The 6,066-nt window shown below is 33.3% G+C and overlaps 1 long non-coding RNA gene across 1 annotated transcript; it reads right to left on the reverse strand.

The window, feature by feature from the left end:
* Nucleotides 1-4,505: 4,505 nt before the first annotated feature.
* Nucleotides 4,506-5,439, reverse strand: LOC145556224 (uncharacterized). Its single transcript, XR_014091811.1, has 3 exons — nucleotides 5,346-5,439; nucleotides 5,033-5,165; nucleotides 4,506-4,806 (listed from the first exon to the last, which is right to left on the reverse strand). It is a non-coding gene; the product is annotated as an uncharacterized LOC145556224 (long non-coding RNA).
* Between the last annotated feature and the right edge of the window lie 627 nt (nucleotides 5,440-6,066).

A 6,066-nucleotide genomic window follows, 5' to 3' on the forward strand; every position in this document is an offset into this window, starting at 1 on the left:
GTGGGACGAATTGGAGGCGCTGGTGGTTGCTTCGGCGGCTAGGGTGGTTGCAGTCATAGTGGCGAGGTGATTGCGGTGGTTAGCTGCTATTTTGCAACCGAATGGTGATTTGGTGGTGCGGATTTGGAGGTAGTTTACTGCGGTGGTTGCGCCACTATTGTTTGGGTCAATTGACGAAGCTAGTAATGTGGGTGTTGTGGTGGTAAGTGAGGGGAGCAAGCTGAGCGGCTCGGGGAGGGGGATGGCGGTTGGCTGGTGGCTAAGGAGGGGTTTGGATTTTTTTTATTTTAAAAAAAAATTAATTTAAAGGGTACTAATGTAAATCTATAATTATTTAACCGTAGTTAATTGTTTAATGATGTTTGAATATCATTAAAGTTACCATTGACTTGGTTATATTATTTCGTGATTACCATTAATAATCAAAAGTTTTAGCTTTTACCAGTGAGAAAAAATAAAAGTTTGTAATTACGAGAGAGAATTTCCCTTTACTAAATTGAAACATAGTAATTTCAATTTGATATGTATACTGGCGTTAAAAGTTAATAATTCATTAGACATTATAAAAATAAAAAATAAAATAAAAAATAAATAAATAAAAAAGAAAAAAGAAAAAAGAAAGAAATTTAATTATTATGGGGTTTAATTTTCGAATAAAACTTTTGGTTAATTAATAACTAAGGGCCTGTTCTGATTGACTGACTGAGCTAAACTGAACTTAATTTATTAGAGCTGAACTGCACTTATTAGAGCTTAACTGAATTGAATTGAATATTTTATAAGAGAAAGAAATTAGGAACTGAGTAGAACTTAACTTATTAGAGCTGAGCTGAACTGAACAAAAAATAATTGTATCAGAACAGGCCCTAACTCGTCTACCTGTGCAATGTATTTATATACTCCATCTGTCCTAATTTTGTCGCATACTTTGACTAGCAAAATGTTTTATGTACATGTAATTGAATTTTATCTTATTTTGCGAAAATTAATAATCAAGTTTTAACTTTAGATAATTATAATTATTGAATAGTGGTTATTTTTAATTATAAATAAATCAATAAAAAAATGCTACACTAAAAGCAAATAAAGTGTAAATCCTAAACGGAGCAAAAATTAACTTTCAACGAAAAAAATGATAATTTATTTTTATAATTTATACTATAATACTCCCCCCGTCCCTAAATTACATTTCTGTTTGGAAATTTACACGGGAATTAAGTAGAAAAGAATAAGACAAATAACAATAATTAGATAATGCAATGGGAAATACAAAACATTAAATAATGTTTTTGAGTAAAACAAATAGATTAGTGATTACTCATGACATGTCATCAATCCTTTGCAAAAAAAGGACCAATCACATGCTCCTAATTGAAAATTTTAAACCAATCATATTCATTGTAATTTGGCACAAGGATTCTGAAAAATTAAAGGCTGAAAAAGTACATTAGCCAACCAAACATTAAAAGTGGAATGTAAATACATTAATTATACATTAAAAGTACCACTGAAAAAGAGAGTGTATTTGGAATATTTATGAAAAAAGACTTACTAAAAATAGAAAGGTGGAATGTAATTTTGGAATGCCCAAAATCGAAAGGAGGAATGTAATTTAGGGACGGAGGGAGTAATAATAATTAATGATATAATATAATATACTTTTTCTAATCCACATAATTACAACAATGAAATCTATATCTATATCTATACTTAGTATTTAAAAACAAAAACCATCATCCTTATAATGCCACATGTACATTTCATTTTTTTTCTCCAATGCCACATGTCACCTTATGTAATCTTTATTTTTTTTAATCCCTTTTCTCATATGAAAAAAAAAAAAAAAATTTAATTCACTACATGTATAATGATTGAAGGTTGTTTGGTTCACTTTCCTCCAATTTAATTTCTACTACAATTGCATTTAATTTTCACCTCTTCTTCTCCTATATAAACTATTCATTTGCCAATATAAGGCTGATTTTTAATTGAAATGTGATTTTCGTAAGAGAGAAAATACACTTGTGGAATTGAGAGTGATTTCTTTTGGGTTTGTTCTTGTGAGGATAGGTATGGTTTTTGGGGAATTTGTTTTACCTATGGAACATGGTTTGCTGTGGAGGCACTACTAAGCTGTGATAAAAACTACCATAATAGTCAGGCTGTGCGAAAGGCATGTGAGTTTATACTCTCAAAGCAATTGCCTAATGGCGGGTGGGGCGAAAGCTACCTCTCAAGCTCCAACGAGGTACTCTAATCCACTCCCCTCTCTCCCTCCCCTGTGGTGGTAAAAGCCGCGTCTCTTGTAGTGAAATAACATCAGTCTGAGTTTTCTCTAAAAGTCTAGATTTGTGCATCAATCCTTGGTTTGGGATTGTGGAACAGGTTTATACAAACCTAAAAGGGAACAAGTCAAATCTGGTGCAAACTTCATGGGCATTGTTAACTCTCATTAGAGCAGGGCAGGTGCGTTACTGCGTATAACTGTATTCTATCCTACATTTCCTATTGCACCTTAAAAAATGCGAGCAAGCTTAAAACTATGGTTAACCCAAATGGTTCTCAATGTAACAGTGGGAAGTAGATCCCGACCCCGTAGACCGAGGGATGAGGTTGGTAATCAACTCACAGTTGGAAAATGGAGACTTCCCACCACAGGTAATTACAAGATTCAGTTTTGATATGCAGTCACAAAAGCTAACAAAAGTATTAAATATATCTATTCAATAATATAACCTCCTATTCCTGAGTATAAGATATACTGTATTAAGTATAATATATAGGACCCCAATAGATATTATAATGAGTAATTTCCATATTCATAATATAAAAAGTCAGACAATGTCAAAATTCCTTGATACGCAGCTTTGAGCGGCCTCTTTTATAAATTAAAAAAAAAAAAATCATAAAACCAGAATTAATGGCTAGCAGAGGTAAAGTGCTAATTAGGCAGTTTTTAGTTTAATAAAACTACTGGTTTACTATAAACAAAATATGCTTTATTTTTTAAATAATCACAGAGGTAAACCACTAATTGGTGGCAGTTTTGTCCATGGTAAAAAAGCTAATTCAATTATCGATTTTATTCAATAAACCTCTAATTCAATTATTGATTTCATTGAATAAACCGCTAATTCAATTAGTTACCTTGGACAAAACCTCTAATTCAGCGATTTTTACTTCGGACAAAACTTCTAATTCAACCATTTTAATGTGAACTGACCAAAAAAAAACAAACTGATTATTAGCTATTTAGCTCTTAAGATGGTGCATAAGCCCTCCATCCCTAAATAAAAGTTTCATTTACTCAAGAGTGAATTTTAAAAAATGATAAGAGATTAGGTTGATTGATTGTAAACTAGAAAAAAGTAATGTTCAGTTATATGAAGGTGAATAAAAAAGTGGATTCTGAAGAAAAAAAAAAAAAAAAAAAAAAGGGACTTTTAAAGACACAAAATTGTAGTAAAATGAGACTTCTATTTAGGGACAGAAAGAGTATCACTTACCAATATTGTAATGTAAAAAAATTTCCAAGGTGAAACTTCTTGTATCCAAGGACCAAGGCTATTCTTCATGGTAAGGGACTAAGGGTAGACTGTCCTACACATGAATTTGCCTTGGCGACGTGAATTTCAAGTTACAACCCAGATTCTCATTTAACGTCAGTCACAGTACATAGTTTTACATCTTATCCATGATATCTAACAGCTATGGTAACTTTATACAGGAAAGCACTGGAATATTCATGAAGAACTGCATAATTGAATATTCATCATACAGGTGTATTTTCCCCATATGGGTTCTCAGTGAATATCGTCGTGCACAAGCACAAAGATCAGCCATACAATAGCCAACACTCACTGGAACTCCAAGAGAAACTGGTCACCAAGCTATTAGCATCTATAGTGTATTGCTGCTAAACATCACAGGATGTAGAAGCAAATCAATAAATCATCCTTAGTTGGCTATAATCGAATTTTATGCTCTAGTTTACTAATCTTTGTCAATGTAAGGTTACTGAGGTAACTTCTAAAGGGAAACTTCCAAAAGTCCGGCCACATTACAATTTTCACTTATTTTAAGAGCATTTTGTGAAATTATAGGAGTGATTTCCGTGAAGATTGCTTCGACATACTAAAATTCCACAATTATGCTGCTTTGTAACAAAATTTCTTACATACCGTCCACGTCACCTAAATAATCAAGGATTTTTTTTTTTAATTAAAAATCTTGAAACTGCTGATTGAATCAGCGGTTTATAGTTTAATGAACCTCTATATAAACCACTAATTCAATTAGCGGTAATATTGTGAACCGGGCAAAAATAATTTCATATTTACAAACGTTGACCTGGACAGTAGTAGGGAATTTTGTAAATAAAGTGATGCATTTATGAAATTTTGATCTCTTTAAGCGTTTTCTATGGAAATCACTCAAATTATAGTGTGTTAGGTACTGAAAATGTTAAGCTTTTACCCTTTTATAATTTCCAATTGAGTGATGCCAAAAGCATAGCTTTAGTTAGAGATCCTATAAGAAGAACTTACAAAATTCAAGAGTTGATATATGGAAAAAAAAAAAAAAAATTATATGATCTTATAAATATCATGGAACCCATTTAAGCAATTTAAAACAAAACCAAAAGACTTAGAAAAGAAAAACATGGTTAAAAGATGATTCTCTAGAGTGAGATTTACGTTACTGAAAGGGCCATGATTTGGCCGGCGAGACCAGGATCTTGTTGCAGCAGCTCCTTTAGGTTGTTTTCCACTTCCCCCATCTGTTTCTCCAGGTACTCTTAGAAGTCTGTCACCATATATAAAGACAACACATCAAGTTAATATCTCCGGCAACAAAGTAATCTCAATAAATGAACACATACAACTGAAATTGGGATATATTTCTGAAATATTGCTAGGTGGTCTTGCTAATATGACACTAATCAACGATTTGAAAAACGATAAACTGAAAACCAAACAAGTGAAAGACAAATTGAGAAGGTAGAAAACAAACAATTAATAAGTATAAAAACCTGTAAAGAAGCTATGGCAGTCTCACTATCCTTGAACTTCTGTTCCTTTTCATCCATCAAGACCGAATTTGGCAAAATATTGTTGAGGATTTACAACCATAGATTCTGTAAGCCAAGGACTCTCGCGTTCTTCCTGCATAACAAAGGTAACAAAAACACCATTAAGTACAAAAATCTATAAGGTAAACAATCAACCAACAATACAGCAGTCACATATCAATTGAACATAGGTCCCAAACTGCACCAAACCCCAAAAGTTACAGATATGTGGTTCAATTCATGTATCAAGAACTTATACTGAAATTGAACTTACCTATTGATTTGCATGTATTCGTGTCATCAGGCACTTGTCGCAACTGCTCCAAGGTTAAGTAAGAACGCTTCTTTGCAGTTTCTTTAGATCATATTTAGTTTTTGCACCTATATCGATCATAGAACATGGTTATACTTAACTATACAAAAGCATAATAGACAAATTGCAGCCCATAAAACTAATGTACTAGAGGGGAAAGTTTGATAGGGAGCACTTAACATGAGTCAAAAGTTATTTAGTGCAAACATCAGACTATAGGAGACATGTACCAATGAACATCTCACACTAAACAAGTTCCTCATTCCTCATAAAATGTTTTTGGAGAGTAACAGGATGAGTGATAGGATATGGAGATAGCCTAGAGAAGGATATGTAGATTGCTTCACATATCTACCTATGTGTCACGGTCAAGTGTTATGACACTAGAACTGTATAGCACTCTCCCGTCTATTGGCAACAAGGGCACAAACCAAGTGCGGAAATGGCTTGTCAGCACGAAGCACCACATTCTATAGACGAGTTTGATAGGCACTCTGGCCTGTTGGCGACAAGAGTGGAGTCAAGGGGGGTTGATCGGGGCTTGTGACTGTCTGGCAGGGCAAAAGCAGGTTCGACGATGAATTTTGATTATTTTGAGGGTTTCTTGAGATTTTATCTATTTTTGGGTGTTTTATACATGTGGCAAAAGATTTCTATAAATGCCTACAACAACACCACACAA

Source organism: Chenopodium album, chromosome 8 (assembly GCF_948465745.1).
Source record: "Chenopodium album chromosome 8, dcCheAlbu1.1, whole genome shotgun sequence".
Lineage (NCBI taxonomy): Eukaryota > Viridiplantae > Streptophyta > Magnoliopsida > Caryophyllales > Amaranthaceae > Chenopodium > Chenopodium album.